The sequence below is a fragment of the Equus przewalskii genome, chromosome X (genome assembly GCF_037783145.1).
Source record: "Equus przewalskii isolate Varuska chromosome X, EquPr2, whole genome shotgun sequence".
Classification (NCBI taxonomy): Eukaryota; Metazoa; Chordata; class Mammalia; order Perissodactyla; family Equidae; genus Equus; species Equus przewalskii.
Genome location: NC_091863.1, coordinates 88,815,651 through 88,835,916, shown reverse-complemented (window position 1 = coordinate 88,835,916; position 20,266 = coordinate 88,815,651). Strand labels below are relative to the sequence as shown.

The 20,266-nt window shown below is 47.2% G+C and overlaps 1 protein-coding gene and 1 long non-coding RNA gene across 5 annotated transcripts in view; one reads left to right on the top strand and one right to left on the bottom strand.

Moving 5' to 3' along the window:
- RTL9 (retrotransposon Gag like 9) overlaps positions 1-20,266 on the bottom strand; it is a 79,167-nt gene that overhangs the window by 7,407 nt on the left and 51,494 nt on the right. For 2 of the 4 annotated variants that reach the window (XM_070603863.1, XM_070603861.1), the window contains exon 2: positions 3,865-4,018. The gene's annotated coding sequence lies outside the window, so the exon portion shown is untranslated. The remainder of the gene's footprint in view (positions 1-3,864; positions 4,019-20,266) is intronic. The other 2 variants (XM_070603864.1, XM_008532587.2) reach the window with 2 other exon arrangements.
- LOC139080943 (uncharacterized) overlaps positions 9,340-20,266 on the top strand; it is a 76,754-nt gene continuing 65,827 nt past the window's right edge. The window contains exon 1 of the long non-coding RNA XR_011535833.1: positions 9,340-9,718. This is a non-coding gene — a long non-coding RNA (uncharacterized lncRNA). The remainder of the gene's footprint in view (positions 9,719-20,266) is intronic.

Below are 20,266 nucleotides of genomic sequence, written 5' to 3'. Positions count from 1 at the left end.
GTAGACACATACATTCCTAGGTCCATCCAACTCCAGAGCCCCCTACTCTTCACCACTGTGCTACCATGATCCACCTTGTCTGCCCTCCCTCCCTCTTACTCAGTCACATCACCAAGACACACCCCCCCATCCCCAGCCTGGACAATCCTGAGACGGGGTGTAGCAAAAGAAATACTGGCCTCCTGCTGGCACCTTGGTTACTTGAATAATTGGCACAATGGGCAAGATGAGGCTAAAGAGCAGTCATAGACATCCACCTTGCATCTTCAGAAAAATCCCTGAACATGCCACAGTTTCCCACCAGGCAAACCCAGAAAGATCTTACCTTGCCAGTTAGGGAGAAGCGAGAGTGTCCTTTGCGCCCCTAGCTCTTTTAGTCTGGCCAATTTACTTCTTCCTCATGCCCAGCCAGTTCATTAAAGTAAGACCCAATACCAGCAGCTGTTCTCTGCAATCTCCCTTAGCTATCCCCTGCCACGCCCCCCTCCTGCCCGCCAGCCAGCCAGCCAGCCTGCCTGCCCGCCCACCCGCCCCACTGCTCCTGACTTGCTAGTGCTTGCTCTGTTTCTCTGGTCCCAGATTCCTGCCTCTATATAGGCTCTGACATTTGCCTCTGGCCGCCTTTCACTTGACAGCCCTCCAGAAGCTCCTCTTTAGCACTTGGCCTATGCAACTCCACCCCTCTTCCTCCTCACCCCCAAGAGTTGCACCAGCCCACTATGCCCACCTCTGGCTGTCCCAAAGAAAACAGGAGATTCATGCAATTAAAGAGATGAGACTGAAAATGTCCTGGCTCAGGAAATAAAACATACCCTCTGTGGCTAAGCAGACACAGGAGTCCTGGGAGCCAGGAACTGCAACCTGTGTGACAATGGAAGCACAGGCAGGGGTTAGAGGTAAGGGACCCGGGGCTGGAGGCTGAGTGAAGTGGTGTCAGAAGAGTTCAAAGAGGTTCAAGCGCTGGGGATCCAAGGTTTGGGAGGATGGGCCATGGGGGCTTAGTAGAGCCCTGCGATGGTGATAATAAAAAAGCCAATTTGCCCCAGTGTCAGAGACACGGAAGGAAATCAGGCAATCAGTGTCCCTGCCACAGGGCTAGGATTTGACAGCGAGTCTCCAGGGCGTTCAGACAGCTGGCAAGAAAAGCACGCCAGTCTGAGCATACCAGGTGAGGGCTTGCTCAGAGAAGCAGGGCTTCAGCCTGCTTTCTAGAACTGGGGCACAAGGTCAGAATAGAACTAGCAGAAGGGTTTACCAGAGTGCTCGAATCTTCGGAATCAATATCCCTTATAGCCCAGAGTACGGGCAGAATTGGTCCCTGAGCTCTGGAAAGGGCAAAGTCTTCAGGTGAAGTTCAAGTAGCCCAGGTATAGGGACTCCGAGTCTGGGGGTTGCAGGGAGGCGTTCAGGTCGTTATAAACCTTCCCACGCTCCTAGTTAGCAGCCGGCAATATCTGGGCACTCGGACTAAGCACTGGACTTGTATTATATCCTTCGGCCCTCATGGCAACACCTGCAAGGTAGGCATTGACACCATTCTTTCTCATCTTACACATGGGGAAATGGGCTCGGAGAAGTTGTGACCAAGGTCACAGAGCTAGCAAATGGCAAAGCCCAGATTCGAGTCCAGGTCAGTCTGATTCCAAAATCATTTCCTCTCTTTGTAATCAGACAAGTGGTTAGAAACACTCCAAAGGCGCTACTTACTGCCACCTTCCTCCTCCCACCTCCATTAATGGCTGAATCATTGGAGTCATAAGAACAATAATAATAGTAATAATAATAATAGTACCAATTGACTTTGATTGAACTCTTCCCATATGCCAAGAACTGTGCTGAGGGCTTTACAAGCATTCTCTCATTTGATCCTAACAGCCACCCTGTGAGCTACGTCCTTTTAACTCCCAGTTTACAAATAAGGAAACTGAGCTTCAGCGAGGTGAACTGACATGACCAAAAGCACACAGCTCTGTTTGCCTCCAGACTCACTATAGTATACCACTCAAAAAGAAAAATTCCAGTTGCTGTCTCCTCTCCCCTGAACCAAAACATACTCACAGGAAACCCAACAATAACACCAACAATTATTATTATTACACCCAATAATAAAAGCTGACATTTACTGTGCCAGGCACTGTGCTAAGCATTTTATGCACATGATCTCATTTGGTACTCCCAACAACCCAGTGATGTAGGTGCTATTATCATATTCATTTAGGGATGAGGAACCAGAGGCACAGAGAGGTTTACTAGCTTTCCCAAGATCACACAGCTAGAAAGCACTATTGTTTATGATAATAAAAATTTGGAAGTCACCTAAATGCCAATGTTAGAACACAATTCATTTAATGATTTAAACAAATCATGGTACATCTGTAGTAGCCATTGAAAAGGATGATCTGATTCTTATAAAATAATGATGTATATTTTTGCATAGAAAAAATAAAGCCTAGAGGGACATAGACCAGAATGTTAACAGTGACCATATCTGAGTGGTGAGATTAAAGGGGATTTTTACTTTTTTCTTATCTGTATTTTCTCATTTGTCCATAAGGGACCCATATTATTTGTACTAGAAGAAAAAAAGTTATTTTTCTTCTTTTCAAAGATGTGTTTCCCTAGGGTTCTATATCTCACCCTCTCCACTCCTCTTCCTACATGCTATCTCCAAGGATCCCTAACACCCTCAACCAAGCAACCTCCCTCCCCTAACAAGCTTACTGCTCACACCACTCGGATCCTTGGTCAGTAGTGACCTCTGAAAAATGTCTCTGATGGCTTGCTTTTACTTTGGTGTTGTATTTTGTTTTGATTTTAAAAAGGATTTCTTATTTTTCTAACTTGTGTTTATATTTAATAATTACACAAGTAATCTAGGAATATAGTCACAGGATAAAAACTTGAAATCCTACATACAGATAAAGCTAGTCCTAAGCTTACCCCACCCCCCGTATCTCCTCAAGTCCCATTCCTCTGTCTGTGCGCAGTTGGGTGTGTCTCCCTCCAAACTTTTTCTAGCTGCAATGGCATTCAGAGTTCACATCATGCAATTGCTTACAAAACCCAGCATGTGCAAAGAGCTACAGTTAGAAACCATTCTGGCACTGGCCACTCCGGGATTCTAAGTTTTGGTCCATTGTGACCATGTGTCATCAGTCTGCTTCTAAGGAGGCTACTGAGAGAGTTGTTGCATGCTCACAAACTTCTGTTTTATTAATGCCAATGTCCCTACAAACACAGAGACGGCAGGTCTTCTAAGGAAGGAAAGCCCAGAAATTGCTACTTAGCATCTCTCAGGTCCCTCACGTCCTGCCCAGTCTGCACTGATCAATCTGGCTCGGAGGTGTCCTGCTCCTGCCGCCGCACCAAAGGTAATTGAGTTTAGGGGAGCGCATGGCTAGCCGCTCAGGGAAATAAGAATAAACAAGAGATGGTTCAATATGTCAACAAATAGCTTTCCAGTTCTTGAAAATAAACCTTGCCCTAGATTCTCAACAATATCCTCTCCCCCAGCCAGAGCAAACAGGCATCCAGATAACTGAAAAGAGACAACCTCAGGATAGAGAAATACCTGGTCTACTTTAGGGTCCTCTGCCTTCCCTGATCAATCAGGGGGAGAAACCCTCTCACTCCCTTGCTCCCCACCAGCCCTGACACTGAAAATGCCCACCCCACTCTTTATAAATAGAGGGAACAAAATAGCCAGCATTTACTGAGCGCTCATTCTGCCAGGCACTGTGCTAAGCACTTTACATACATTACATTATTTATTGCACAATAAACAAATAAAGTGGGGTTTTGACTCCCATTTTATAAATCAGCTAAAGAACTAGGGTAGAGAGAAAATAAAATCAAGCAACTTACCTTGGCTCTCCCAGCTGAGAGGGAGTGAAGCTGAGCTTGTCACTCGGGTCTGTCTGACTCAGCTGGTGCTCTTAACTCACGGGAGAGTCACACACTGTCTTCAAGTCTCTGAAGGGCTGTCATATGGAAGAGAGGGTAGGTGTGTTCTGGGTAGCTCCAAAGAGAAGGATTTGACTGTTAGTTGGGAATTACGCTTTCATTGGATGTGCTGCAAATTCCCCAAACAACATGTATATGCATGTCCAACTCTATAGGGAAAAGAACATCACAAGAAGTGCAAACGGAACTGCCTTGCATTAGGTGCCGTCCTGGAGGATCTGTGGAATCGGAGAGAACAGGAGGGATACCGAAGGACTGCAAATGGGCAGCGTCCCAATTTTCTAAAAGAAGGAAACTACAGACCAGTATACTGTAAACTCCAGAGCTGGAAGCTTGATGTCAATCCTCAGAGAGATTCTGCCGTGGATTATGAAGCAGGTAATTTATAAGCACTTAGGACGTAATTGGTGATACGAGGTACCTAGAGCTACTAGCAGAACTGTACAAATTAGACCATGTTCTCTGACTGGCAGCTATCGCAAAGGGAAAAACAGGGGACTGACATTGTGGTTACCAGATTTTTATTTTTCCAAGTAAAAGCATTAAGAAACCAGACAAAACCACCCCAAATTATCATTTCATAAAAAGAAAGGGCTTTCTTTAAACACCAAAAGAGAAGGAAACAATCTCAGAGTAAAGGACAGTCCTTTAAATGAAATAGATTTCGCTTTCCAAAACATTGACTACATAGTCCACCGGCTTTCTCATTGTGCTGTGGACTGCTCCAATTTTCCTGGAGGATGGGCACTTGTCCAAGGACCCGCTTTAGAGAATCACTTAGAGTTAAAATATCAATACAGACACGATCAGATACCTGTAAGACAGGAAGTCTTTCTGGCCAGAAAAGGGAAGAACAGAGTTTGACTTTAACCTAAGTGAGGACATTAACATGGATAAAAAAAGTGTCCACAGGAAAGGAGCGTGAGAGAAATCAAACTTGCCAAGTGCGAATTCAAGCCCTGCTGAGGCGGGACTTGGCCAATGCATTTGGCCCGTGCCACCCCTTGGACTACATGGCCCTCTTGTAGGAATATGTGCCTGATGCCATTAAGCATTTGTACCAAAAACCTGTTTCTGACTTGAAGTTCTCCAAGCAACCTTCAGACTATTACTTGTCTCCCCAGGGAGAGCTCCTAAAGGCAGATGAATTCAAAACTGGCTCAACCCCATTGCCAGAGTGGGGTTCTATAATGACCTAGACGGAGGTTGCCAGCCTTGATCCTGTCCTGTATAATATTTTTATGAACGGTATAAATAAGAGCACGGATGGAATTCTTACACAACTATTCTGGGGCGGAGACAAACCTCTATGATGAGCCTAGGAAGTCGGTTTACATTTTAAAATCCTGTGGTTTACAGTCTATCTCTCTGCATTTGGTAATTTTCTCTCCTGTTCTTTGCTGCCAATGCACTAAGTTCCTGCAATTTGTGCTCCTCGTGGAAAATACTTACTGAACATATGCTAGCTCTGAGCTCTGCACCCTGAAGAGCAGATAAGGTCTTCTATATAAACTGCTGAGCATGCGTCTCAATCCCGTCATCTCCCCTCAGATAACTGGTGTCAGTGTATAGACTTCCTGGATCAGAAAAGAGGACAAGCTGAAGTCCTCTTATTTGTAGAATTGGCCCCATTTCCAAAAGAGTTCAAATTGGCGTTTGACCACCTCTGTTGACGTTGACCTTGTTTCTGAAGGTGAAGGCAATGCAGTGATACAGTCCATGCCATACTCTCTCAAACTGCATTTCTCTAAGTGTAGTGGGGAACCTCTCCATCAGGCGCCCCCTGGGAGGACTGTTAAAATGCAGGTGCAGATTTGGGGAGGGGGCTCCACTTTCACAGTGTCAGATTCAATAGGTCTGGAGGGAGGCCGAGATATCTGCGTTCTGACCCAAGTGATTCTGAAACACCCCAGAATTCAAGAACCACTGGCTCAGGGATTTGTACGCCCTGATTTTAACATCAAACAAGTCCGGGTTCCAGCCCCAGCACTTCGAGTTACTTCACCTCAGTTTCCTCGTCTGTGAAAGAGGGATAATAACAGTACCTACCTCACAAGCACTTGGAATATTTTAAACAGAAAACATGGGTAAAGTGTCTGGCACCTAGTTGAAGCTTGGTAACCTCTCCTGGTCCTGCTTAATCGTGGGCCCTGCTGCCTGCCTTCTCAGTGTTCAGCTTCTGCCCCTGTCGCCACATGCTCACTCTTTCTAGGGCTGGGATTCAAACTTCCCAAGCGAGAGACTCTCATTGGTCCAAATTTAGTCACCACTGTGCTTTTTGGGCAGAGTTCTCATCCCGGGTTCCCTCATAGGCTGCTTGCCAGCCTATAGACTGACTACTCTTGGACCAGATGCCCTCTCCTGGCTCAATTGGCTATTGCCAGGGAGAAACAGGGTCACGTGGTACCAAACATAGCCACCTATTCATAAGAAACTGCTACTTCCCTCAGCTAGGGTCTGTGATGGAAACTGCTTAGAAGGGGCCCGTGGGTGTGGCAGGAATTCTGAGGCTTAGCCCATCCAGTACACCTAGGCTTCTCATTTATCCAGCCTGCCAAAGGAATGAAGTGTTCAAGTTCACTGAAGTCTCTATTTAATTCCGACTTTTCATCTCCATCAGGCCAGGAACACCAGTTTTCAAAAAACGAGACCACAGTCAAGGAAAAAAAAAAACCTTAACCCTCAAATGAGACCGCCTGTTTCTAGAACACGTTTTGAGGTTTTCAAAGCACTTTTGCATCTATTTCCTCTGCAGAGCTTGCAAACTGGCAGCCACAGGCTGGATCCAGACTGCAGACGGATTTTATTTGACCCATACAATGTTTTTAACATTTTAAAAATTAGTTGCCAACATTAAAAAGTCAGGAGATTTCACATAAAAAGCTGGATTTCTGGACTCTCTGGGAAAAACAGAAAGACTTGGATCCTTGTTCTGACATGGCAACAATGAGCTGGAGCTGAGTAAGCTGCTTCCCGTAGATGGGGCATTGGCTCGCCAGGTTGCTTCAGTACCTACCGGCCACCTTTCTTTTTTCACAGTGACTTGCTTGGCCCCTGTAGGCATTTGAAGCCTTATTTAAACTCCATGGAGGGGGCCGGCCCAGTGGCGCAGCAGTTAAGTGCGCACGTTTCGCTTTGGCGGCCCGGGGTTCTCAGGTTCAGATCCTGGGTGCGAACATGGCACCGCTTGGCAAGCCATGCTGCGGTAGGCATCCCACATATAAAGTAGAGGAAGATGGGCACGGATGTCAGCTCAGGGCCAGTCTTCCTCAGCAAAAAGAGGGGGATTGGCAGCCGTTAGCTCAGGGCTAATCTTCCTCAAAAGAAATTTAGAAATATAGACTCCATGGAGTAGGTAGAGAAGATTGTTAAGAGCACAGATTCTGAAGCTGAACTCTCTTGGTTAGAATCCCAGCTCTACCTCTTATGTCTTTGGGAACCTGGGCAAGTGATTTAACCTCTCTGAGCCTCAGTTTCTTCATCTGGAAAATGGGAATGATAATAATAATGCCTACCTCATAGGGTTTATTGGTCCAACTGAATAAGTTAAGGCATATAAAGTACTTAGAATAACGCCCCGCACACAGCAAGCACTAAATAAGTGTTAGCTTCTTTCATTGTTCACAATTCCCTAGCTGCTTTGTTGATATCCAAAAGATTCTGAAAACTGAAATTTTGTGGCAAGCTCATCTGGTAGCAAAATTGGGCCTGAATTGGTATGAAGCTATTCATTTATTCCATTTAGAAATATTAATGTGGGGGCTGGCCTGGTGGTGCAGCGGTTAAGTTCAATGTTCTGCTTCGGCAGCCCGGGGTTCGCTGGTTCGGATCCTGGGTGCCGACATGGCACCACTTGGCATGCCATGCTGTGGTAGGCATCCCACATATAAAGCAGAGGAAGATGTGCACGGATGCTAGCCCAGGGCCAGGCTTCCTCAGCAAAAAAGAGGAGGATTGGCAGCAGATGTTATAATGCTCAGGTCTAATCTTCCTCAAAAAAAAAAATATTAATGTGTATGATCACACGATGCTGCCCCAGATCCCATAAGGGGTGTTATATAATATATGTTATATGTACCATATTGCTTTTCTAAAATCCAAAAATTCTGAACTTCAAAATATATCTAGCTCCAATGATTTCAGATAAAGGATTGTGGCCCATATTATTATTAGTTTGTATACCCACTTGACAGATGGAAATACTGAGCTCTTGAGCACTAAGCAACTGGCCAAAAGTTCTGCATCTTGGAAGCAGAAATAATAATAAGCAGGAATAGTACTGTGGTATGCGTTGGGCTCACAAGAGGCATGCTGATGCAGGACTCTAGTGGCTACCAGTCAGAGTCCCCTAAAGAACTGAAGAATGCCACCATTTACGGAGAGTGACAAGCCTTTCCCTCAGTAGCAATCTTGTGACTTTGCATTAATCTTCACTAAACACCATTGGGTTAGGATTAGGATGGGGATTATTGTCTTCATTTTACAGAGGAGGAAACTGAGGTCCAGAGAGGGGAAGTGTCTTGCCCCAAATCACACAGCAAAAGACAAGCTGAGCTGGAACTAGAAACCAAATTCTGTACTTTTTCTTCTTAAACCCCAAGGCCAGTCCAACAAGGACATATGCTGAGCTTTCTACATACTGACCCCCATTCTCTGCAGACAATCCTAAAATTTTCAACATACCTGACAAAAGGAGAGTGTCCCAAGATCTCAGCAAATACAAAAGTGAGAGCCCATGCCTGGGTGGACCTCATCCTCCCCAGTACCATAAGCAGCAGTAGACACCATGCAGTCAGAAGCCAGGGAGGGGAGATTTCTCAAATCCCAAGAAAATCACCGAGACCCTACTGTTTGCTCTTCTCTCTTTATTTTTAAGAAGCTGACATTTACTTATGCCAAAGGCCAAAAGAAATGAAAAATCTACTGGAAAGGGAATTTCATCAGTTATGAAGCAATATCTTAAAGAAACCTTTGCACAGTATCCGCTCCCTTGTTTGAAATGCAGAAAATAGAGCACTGCTATTTCATATTGTTAGCGCAACCGAGACCTGGGAATGAAAACACCATCCCTAGGATCTTGCCAGCTTCCTGCCTCAGCACAGGGGAGCTTTCCGACACCACCACCAACTTAAGCAAGTTGGAAAAGAGAAGGGAGCCTGTGCCCCAGGTGACCTCATGTCTCTCCTAAGCTCATGGCTTGAGTTCCTCCTACCAACAAATCCGCACTTTGATCACACACCCACAGCGACCCAGATCTTTGAATTCAGCAATTCTTTCTCAGGTTTCAGCGAGGCATTGGCAGCCTGAGCTATTTTGGGACACTTTCTCTGCTGTGGATGCCACTTTCGGAATACGCCAGGAACATGCTAAGGACCTGGAGCTCTCCGTCCTGGACCCGTTTTCGGGATTGCTTGCTCTCTCTCTTTCTCTGGGCTGATCGTTTGGAGGACACACATTCTTGCCAACCTAATCCCAGGAGCCTGACTACCTGGCCGGGCCACAGGCTCCAAGAGGCAGTGTGGCTGCCAGCACCCTCCCGGTAAGGGACATGGAGGCACCAGGCAGCCTGGAAGGAGAGATGTCCTAGGGGGTGGTCTGAGTTTGGATGCGGACTGAAAAGACAAAGGGAGGGGGTGATCAGATTTTCCAAACATCTTAGTCTTACGATCATCACTTCCTAATCTGACGCGACTGACTCGGCAGGCATTCAGGAGCCTGCGGTCTCCATTTTCCTGTCCTAAAATCCTCTGCACCTGTAAGTACCAGGGCTCATTGCTGCTCGTGCTGTCTTTTGGGGAGGGGGAGGGGAGGGCCGGGCCTGGGGAAGGTCATCAGTATCTGAGTCAGGTATGGGCAGGACCATGGTGTTGGAAGAATTCCTGACACCCCCACCCCACCCCCAAACTGCTTCTTAGTTTGGAAAATGAAAACGCCTGTTTGTTCCTTCCCAAGCCCCCAGCATACCAGAAACTCCACCTGTCCTTCGGGGTCTTCTGTTCATCAGTGCTGTGCACACCTGATTTCTCATGTTGGACTTAATGGGAGAAGCATACCCTCAGCATTTGAATTTCTTAAACGCAACCACAGCTACTATTGTGGGCATAGCCCCTGCTGGCTTCTTCATCTTTTATGCAGCAATTTGCTGAAACAGTGAAAGATGTTGTAAGCAGAAGGGTATAAATGAGAATCTAGAAACTCTTCCATGCTAAAAAGGAAGAGCAGTGTGGTTTGGGTTGATTCTCAACGCAGTTAGAAATGCTGCCACAACGGGGAAGCTCCATGCTCTGCGGGGAGATGGCCCCTTCCGATGCCTTCCTATTTTAATGGGAGCAGAAGCCCAAATAGCTACAGGCTCCCCAGGAAAGGAGCTTTTCTGATGCTTTTATTTACCACTTTCCTGAGAGACTGGACACTGTCTCTGGGTGCCTATCAGTTCCTGAAGCAGCTCCAATGGCTGCTCCAAAGGGGACATTTTGCCCTGCTTTTGGGGACTGCTGGAGTTCCCTCAAAATAGCCCAGGACGACAGAGCCAGGCCCTGCTACCTACCCTCCTCCCTCAACACTGAGACCCAATCACCCTTAGGGTACAGAGTTTCCTTGGAGGCCAGGGTGAGGAATGTCTCCGATAGCAAGTCATTTGGAAAACCTGCCAGCCCCTATACTAAAAACAGCGTTTAACTGGGCATTCGTAATGACTTCCTCAGCCATGAATAAAAACAGGACAAGGCCAGCAGGTCTTGCCCTTCTATTTCCACACAGCACCATAGAAAGAATAATGTCTTAAGCAGGGAAAAAGCATAAGATGTTCATTAGGCCAAGGCTGGCTACCTTCAGTTTCTCAGATTGCAGAAATAAGTGGCTTCGTATTTGTATTCTACTAAGAGTGCCAGGTCCGAGGAGGCTTGGAGGAGAACAGTGTTAGTGCCAGTGCTGGAAAAGTCAAAAGAAGAAATCCACCTTGTGTCTGGTGGAGACTGGAGTAGTCCTCAGGCTACAGAAAGAAACTAGTCTCAGGAGGAGTTTGGCTTTGCTTTGACTACTCCCTGTTCGTGTGGTCTTTGGTAAATCATGAAGTTTCTCAGCCCTCCTCCTTCTGAAGAGCTCTGAGGAAACGATGCGTGGATCACAGAAGTTCATTGTCCAAAGACTTTTTTGTCAAAGCCTTGAGTGTTGGGTGAGGGGAGGGAGATTGTCCTACGTGATGGATTCTGATTATAACCAAAATAATCCAGGTTCTGGCTTGGCAGTAGCCTGAGTTTTGTGTCTCCCTTGTGGCATGCCAGGAGTATTAAGAACTTTCCCTTGCCCTTCCAAATCTCTCTCCCTATCCACTCCCAAGGGCTTGAAAATTCTTAAGTACATAATTCCTTTGACTCAGGGCTTTGGCATCAGTTAATATGTCAACCTCTTGGGAGGGTCGACCTGTTAAGCTTCATCTGGATGCATCCCATCCTGCCAGCAGATTCTGATAGAGGGGAGAGGAGAGAGGAGGAACATGAGATCATTGTAGGTATGAAGGTGAGCCACAAAGCAGGAGTCTGGAAACAGGACCCGGGTCAAGGCCAAAAGTACCAAGGAGCTCCATCAGTAGGAAGGGAGGGTTCCATTCTTGCTAAAATGGAATACAAGGCAACTTACCGAGGCAGAGACTCAGGATTTGGAATAAAACAAAGACCCAGTTAATGAAATGGGTACAAGGAGGAGGAAGTATCCCACCTATTAGAGTGGGACAGGTGACATGGAGTTCCCTGCACGGGCACCCTCAATCTGTTACCTGAGCCACCGAACTAGGGCTCTCAAAAACATTAAGAGGCCTCACTGCAAAGAATCTAACAGATCGAGTACTCTGTCACCCCTCAACCGTGGCATTACTCCAGCCCAAGAGAGTAGGTTAAAGGAGGGGAGTACACAGCAGCTTAGACATTGAGACCCTGCTCTCACCCTTTCCTTCCTCTAGGACCAGCATCAGCAATGAAGTCATACCCGAGAGGATTCATGATAGACACAGTGATTTATCTTGTTCACAAGAGCTGTAAGGTGCAAAGAGGGGTTGTCTATGCAGAAGCACAGGCCAAGGGTGAGGCATCCCCACACCTTACAGCTCTTTTCCAGGGCCCAGTGGACAGGGTTTTGGAGGAAGACTACCTGGGTTTAACTCCTGGCTCTGCCACTCGCTAGCTGTGTGTGGCCTTGGACAAGTCACATAACCTATCTGAGCCTCATCTGTAAAATGGGCACAATAATAGTAGAGTCTATCAGATAGTGTTGTGAAGATTAAATGAGATGACGCACATAAGGCTCAGCAGGGTGCCTAGTACAAAGTAAGTGCTTAACAAAAATCAGCAATGATTAAGATTTCCAGCTCTCTGCTGTATGCATCATCATTTGAGAATGGGTTATAGCTGCACATGGTCCTGCTCAGTGCAGGTGTAACACCATCAGGGTTTCAGGGGCTCCCCATCTCCTTCATTTAAAGTAGCCCTCTTCTCCTTTTCCTCCAGCCTCCCTAGATAAGAGTGTCCCCAGACCTTCCCACTCACTAGTTCTGCATCCACTCCAATCCCCAGCTGATGAAATAGACGGATTCACTGCTATGGAGTCATGAAACCTTTTCACCGGCTTTCCCCAACCACAGACTGAGCTCCGCTACCCGTTCCCTAGTGGTGAGATGGAACCACTCCTGGGAGGGCGGGGTCCAGAAGGGTGCAGCTCCCGAAGCACTAACAAAAGGAAAGGAGTCTCACCTAAAACTGTGTGTCTCTGGATGCTGTAAAGCTCACAGCAGCCGTGGCGTCAACACCTAGTCATGCCCACTCCCACTGTGGCTCCCTGACCCTGTGGCTCCTGGCCCACTGTTGCTCTCCTCCTCTAACAGCCCCCCTCTCTCCCTCCCTCGGGACACTCCCTTGTCTGGGCCCCAGGGTGCTGCGGCTTCAAGAGGCTTTCCTTTGCTTCCTTTCTCTTCTTCCTCCCCGCCCTCTCCTGAGGATACAGAATTCACTCTTTTTCAAGGGGTGTGGTGGCAGAAAGGAGCTCTGTTGTCTGTGCAGGCATGCCCTCAGCGTGCTCTCTGCATTCTAGCCCTCCCTAATTCTCTTCTTGGCAGGGGGGAGGGGGAGGAAGCAACCCTGGGCACGCTTATGGTACCTCTAGAATCAGAAGACAAACCTACATCTTCTCAAAGACTAAGCAAGAGTGGTTCTTAAAACTTTTAGTACGGCAGTTTGCTAAAATGCATATTCCAGGTACTATCTCCATATAGATACAGAGTCTCTGGGTTTGGGGTTCATCTCTGGAATCTACATGTTTAAAAAGCTCTCCTTGGGCCACACCTTAAGAAAAAGTGTGCTCCATCTCGCAGAATAGAGGCAGGAGGTGGAAAGGAAAATCACAAGGCTCTGATTCCTATAACTAGCCCCAGTCTTACATCCTGACTCTCTCCCGGATTCCTTCTGAGTCCTGACATTTTCTTATCCAGGCAGCAGTTCCCAGGCTGCTTCACAAAGACCCTCAGCAATTTTAAACATCTGGACTGCAGACCTAAATCAGTGATGCTACCAGTCTGAGGAGCAAAATGAACAGAGTCCATATCTAGAGGCATTCTGAGCTCACTGGGGTTACAGAAGACCTCAGTGGTCAATAGCATGCTGAAGCCACACCGGTAGGCTTTGACTGTCAGCCCAGGCCTCTTATAAGCTGTGTGACCTTGAGAACTTAATCTTTCTGTGATTTGTTTCTTCATCTGTAAAATGGGGATAGTAATAACACCTACCTTATAGTGTTGTTCATGTGGAATTATGAGTTATTTCATATAGCATGTTTAGAACTATGCCTGGCCTACATTAAACACTCAGCAAACATTATCTGTTACTTCTGTTACTATAAATATTATTATATATATAAACAGGCTCTATAATATTCATGAGGAATAAATGAGTTCATGTGCATAAAGTGTTCATAACCGTTATTGATGTGGTCCCAGGGATTTAACAGAGAAATCAGTAGACATCCTCAGGGTTTCAGGAGAGACAAAGACCACCTTGGATAAATAGATCTGGGGGAGGAGTTCGCCAAGGGTCATTCAGAGTGTCAGAAAGAAGATGGCAGTTTAGGGTCTCTTACATTCAGAGTGTAACGAAAGCTCTCATGCCTAACTTGTTGCTATAGATTTACGGGATTATGGGATTTGGTTATGGGACCTGCTGGGTCTAATTAAAGTTTTAGGACTCCTAGGAGACCGGCTGTGGTTCGCACAGACTGGATCTTTACAAATGCTCTTGCTGAGTGTACTCCCAGCTCCGTGGCACTGAAGACTCAGTTGCTTGCACTGAATGCTCCAGAGGTCACTGCATAGCTTTGGTATTTGTCCTTTCTGTCCCAGGTCCTCAGTCATAAATGTATTGAATTTCATTAGAAGACACTCCCTCGCTAAAGAACTCAAAAGCTGAAGTGATTGTCCTTCCTTGGTTTGTGGCCCCCGTGTGACATGAGTTCTGCACACAGAGCAGCTCCCTTTCCTGACTGGGGTGCAGCCGTGGAAAGGGGGCACTGGTCCTGAGTGGAAGGGACAAGGTTTCTGGGAGGGGCTAGAAGAAGGCCATCTTCTCACCCAGGCTGGTGTCCCCCTCAACCTCGCCCCTTTCATGCTGGGGCTCACCTGGCTCTGTTCCCAGCCCTTGCCTTGGAGGAGTAAATGGGAGAAGAGACACTCAGTCAGGTCCCACAGGGTCACCTAATACCACTCGGACCCTGGTGGCTTCTCAGCCCTCATCTCTCACCCTGCTTCCTGCTGGACATGTCCACCTGGAAGTCCCATCGGCATCCCAAACCCAACACGTCCAAGCCAAACTTGTCACCTGTCTCTACTTATCCCCCTGCCAACTAATAGTCTTGTGTTCCTGATCTCAGTTAACAGTATCACCTAGCTGGAACGTCAGGGTCATTGTCACCTTTTCCCTCTCCTTGACCCTCCATGACACCCAGCGCTGTGGTTTCTACCTGTTGACATGTCCCCAGAATGATCGCCTCCTCTCTGCTCTCACTGCCGTAGTCCTGATCCAGAGCACTTGCCACTTCTTGCCAGAACCCTTGAGATGGCCTCTCAGTCAGTCTACCTGCCTTTAGTCTCTGTCCCCTCCAGTCCTTCCCCACCCTCATGCCCTAAGAATTGTCTTATCAGTCTGTCGCTCCTCTGCCTTAACAGAAACCTCCCATGGCTCCCTATTGCTTCAGAACAAAGTACAAAACTCTCAGCTTGGCCAACAGAGTCTTGAATCAGCTGATCCCAACCTCCTTTTCCACTCTCCTTCCACTGCTGCCAATTGCACATCCCACTGCCGATTGTTCCACTCTCCAGAACACGCACTTTCATGCAAATACTGTCCCTTCTGCCTGGAATGTCCTTCCCCTCCTTCCACTGTCCTCTTGGCAAAACCTTCCATCCCTCAGGATCCAGCTCCAACACCCTTCAGCTGTGAAACCTGCCTTAACTTCCCCAGGTACCAGGCCATTCACCTTCAGTGCCCCCAGACTCAGTTATGTTCCTCAACTACAGCACCCACTGGACCATGAGTATTTATGTCTGCCTGGGTCCCTCCCAGTAGATGGGGAGGTCCCCTGGGACCATATTGGGTTCTCCTTTGTTCTCAGTAACCTCCAGGCTTGGACACAATAAGCTATTGGTTTCCTCATTTGTAAATTGGGGATGAAAATAGTAGTTCCTACCTCCTGGAATTAGAAGGATTAAATGAGATATGAATATAATATTCGTGCAGATAATGATAATGAAGATGGTGATGATAAGAAGAAAGAATAGTTAGCATCCATTTGGTGCTAAGTGCCAGACACTGTCCTAAGCTCTTTACATGGATGAGAGTCAGCTAAACAGATGAGTTAATCAATGGAAAGTGACCGTGTATGTATGTGTTGTGTGTGTGTATGTGTGTATATATATTATAAACATCATATAGATGGCATATGTATAATATATATACTCCACACTGTGTCTGGCTTTTAGTGGAAATTCTAGTTTTTCCTTTATTCCTCCATCTTTCTGTCCTTCATCATTAGCCCTCACTACCCATCACCCACAAAGGGCTGGGGTAGGAGAGAGGTGAATGCAGAAGGGGTCTCTGTGTCATTGTCCCTGGTCACAGAGCAGTTATTGGAAGAGAGCGAAGCTCTTGCAGTTGCCTTTGGACTTGGTGTCTAAGCTTTGTCTCCCTATTCAAGTTGTCATTTCTTTGACGGCAAGGGCTATGCTGTAGCCCTGTTTGTGGCCTCCATAAGCACCAGCATGATGGTGGGCCCTCAATAAGCTCTTTTAGGCTGGGCTTGGCTTCAGAAGTCCTAGTTTTCAGTGATTGCTGAGGCAAGTCTTGGAGCCATGGCTGACAGGTTCTCATGAGCACAGAGAGAGCAGCAGCTGGAGCCACCCGGCAGCAGCCCTTCTGGCAGCGCCCTGCTGGGGATGGGGCCCCAGGCCGGGAGACCGAGGACCTGCATCCAGGACACAGCTCTGCCACCGACTGGCCAGGTGACCCTGTGTAAATCTCTCTGTTTGCCTGGACCTCAAGGTCCTCACCTGTAAAATTCTGCCCCTCAGGGCTGTCTAAGGATGCGTGGCATGACAGCTGTGAAAGTTCTTTGCCAAAAGGCTGTGCAGAAGTGAGGTGTTGCTAATTTCAAGTTCTGGGGCTCCACTCAGTAGGAAACATTCAGGAAGTGGGGGTAGAGGGAGCGAGCAGGAGCTTGTGTACCCAGGACACATGGGGGCCTGTATTTGTTATCCTCCTGCTTAGCAGTATTAGTGATTCAAGCTGGTGCTGCCTGTGGAACACTCTGTCCTTCGGGATCCTCAGGGACAGGAGAGGTTGCAGAGCAGTGAGGCTGAAGCCAGAACACAATACAGTGAGAAATAGAGTGATAGCGATGAGGCGCCACGCACACAGGTTCATACGTATGCATTCACACTCCTGACGGCCCCCAACGCTGCCGCACAACAGCAGCTGGAGCTAATTACAGACAGACAGTTCCTTCTCCAGCTCTTTTTCTTGAAACCGTCAACCCACCCCCAGCCCACCCCCCGCCACCCCTGGGGATTGCCTGGGCTCTCGGAAGGGGTGTTGCTGGCGCCACAGTTAAGTACCTAAAAAGAACGTGGGGGGGCTGGGTACAGGGGTGTAGGAAGCTACCATGTGGCTCCCCATCTTGAGAGGGTGGGTAGCGAGGAGGGGATAAGTTGGATAGAGCTGGCTGGGATACAGATGCAGCTTTGTGTTAACAGATGTGCTCTCCTGGCAAGAGAGCCCAGGCACTCAGCCCCTCCCTTCTCCTTCATCTGAATCCACCCAGGGATCCCCTCTTAACCCTTCTCCCTCTTAAATCCCCAACTTCCTCTTCAAACTCTGTCTGGCATAAAGCTCCATAAATGTTGAATGAATGGATGGATGAATGAATACATGAACCTTCCTCAAACCGATACCACTCCCAAGCTCTGTTCCCACCTCACAGACCATAGTAACTCCGTAAGCTCTTTCCTCTGCTTTTCTTTCCATATTCTCCCTTTGGGTAGTTGCAACCTCACCTATATGCTCCTAACTCCCATGTCTCTCTTTCCAGCCCAGCCCTTGCCATCTGCCTGAATGTTCCTCATGCTCCTCAATCCCAGTATGCCCCACATTAAATTCTTCAGCAGTGGCCTCCCCAGGGTTTTTCTAGCAGTGAGTCCTGGGTCTGTCCAGGGGGTTGGGGAGGGAACGACTTGCGGTGTGGCCCCTAGCAGGAGAGGGGCAATGAACCCATTTTAGCACAGTCCCTGGGGCACACTCCTGATCCCAGGGCCTCTCTTCACACCAGAATACCAAAGTCCTTCCCTTCACCCTCTTAATCGTCACCCCCAAGAAAAGCCAAATTGGGAAACTTGGTGGCTAATTGCCCAATCTCGGCTCCTAAGATTGGAACCAAGCAAGTTGTTTCAGCAAAGAGAAGTCCTTGAAAAGGAACCAATGTGTGCTGGGGAGTATTTCTTCTCCAACGCTCTCCTTCCTAACCCCACTCTCATTGCTTTGCAATCCTAGTACCCCCGAGCCTGCCATTCCTCACCCAGTAGACACACATATACACACACTCACGCGTGCGCGCACACACATACACACAGCCCTCCCCTCACTCCCCAGCTCCATTCCTCTGCATTCTGGAGCCCTGTCCCCAGGCTCACTGCAAAACCCCCAGGTAAATATTGAACCAAGATTGGTGGAAACTGGGGATTTCATTCCATCAGAGCAGCCCTGGAGGGAAGACCCAGAATGTTTACTGAGAGTCCACACTCAAATTCTTTCCCGGCCTTGGCAAGGATAAAAGCAAATAAAGCCCCCCTTTCCTCCAGGCCCCCCTAGACTTGGAGCGAAGCCAAAGGAATGGGTTACAGACACAGTGGCCTTTGGTTCCTGACAGCCTCAGGGCCTGTGAAGGCAGAATCCATGCTTCTTCCTTCCTATTCCCCAGGGGTCCTGAGTACGACATACCAGGACAAATGCAAGGTGTGATTATCCCCAACCGTGTTATGGCCACCTCTAGGCATTTTCAGGTTTTAAGGCAAGGTGAAAGCTTTATCACCAATTTCAGTCTGACACACAAAGTGTGAAATAATTTATTTAAAGCACTCGTGTGTTTAATTTCAAAACATTCATTTCTTCATTCAGCAAATATATATTAAAAATTTCAAAGAGCTATAATCCATGGTTCCTGCCTTCAAACTGCTTCTATTCTAGTTGGCGGGGAAAAAGCCCTGCATACAATGGTTAACTGACAGTAAAAAGCCATGCCAAGTACCTTCCCATGCCTGGTGTGGCCCGTGTGGCTCTTGCAGTCCCTTTAGCAGTACTGAAATTTCCCACTCTATTGCTGCTGTCACTACTATTGCTCTCTTCTCCAATATAGGATGGTGGCTAGATGTGTCTCTAGGGTGCCTGGGTTCATATCTGAGTTCTGCCATTCACTAGCTGTTTGACCTTTGCCAAGTTACTCAGCTTGTCCGAGCCTGGTGCCTCCTCTGTAAAATGAGGATGATAATAGTACCTACTTCACAAAGTCATGGTGAGAATTAAAGGAGTTAATACCTAGCACATAATAAGTGCTCAATAAATGTTAGTAATTACTGTGTTCCTGATGCACCTACTGTCCTTTGTTCCCATCAGAGGTTAGGATTCTTATTGTGCTCCCAAAAGGAGTTCGTAGATGCCTATTCATTCATCCATTCAATCAACGAGTACATGTTGAGCGACTACAAGTCCCTGAGCTAAGCCCAGGTCATAGAGACAAATAAGACACGGCTCCTGCCTTTGGGACTAAACAATTCACTCACAGTAGTCCTGGGTTAATAGTGCCCTGAAACACTTGGAAGAAGCAAACACAAATCCTCCCTGGAGAAACGCACCCTCCATCCTGTTTTCAGCAGATTATCACGGATAAAGTCTGACTGAACATGAACGCATAATCCAAAATTACAAAGTGCACAATGAAGCCAGAAACAACAAAAACAGAATTCGATCCTCAAAGATTCAGATATTACAGTGATGCGATATAAAATCTAAAAAAGTTTTATATATATGAAAAAACAGAACAAGATTTTGAAAACATTAGCAAAGAACAAGATACTGGCAGAAAATAATCAGAGAAAGTATCATCTTTGTATAGATGGCAAAGCGAGGGCTCAGAGAAGGAAGTGACTCTATCCATGTTACCCAGCTAACAACGAGGGACTCAAGTCAGGTTCTTGGTGTCTAGTTTTCTTCTGGCAGACTCAAATACCAGGGCTGTAGCATTTTTTCCCTAAGTCAGTCAATGAATGAGATGAGTACAAAGCACTGTGACTGTAAGAACTACAAAGATGAACACAATAGAATCGTTGCCCTCAATTAGCTTAAAATTCAGTAGAGAGATACGACCACACACATATAAAAATAATCATTGATAGGGGCTGGCCCCGTGGCCGAGCGGTTAAGTTCGCGCGCTCCGCTGCAGGCGGCCCAGTGTTTCGTTAGTTCGAATCCTGGGCGCGGACATGGCACTGCTCATCAGACCACGCTGAGGCAGCGTCCCACGTGCCACAACTAGAAGGACCCACAACAAAGAATATACAACTATGTACCGGGGGGCTTTGGGGAGAAAAAGGAAAAAATAAAATCTTAAAAAAATAATAATAATAATCATTGATATCAGGCTGTGTGGTAGAAACTGCTCCTGGTAGTCTGGACTGGTAGGAGGTGAGACTTGAGCAGGTCGTTGAAGGGCAGGGAAGAGG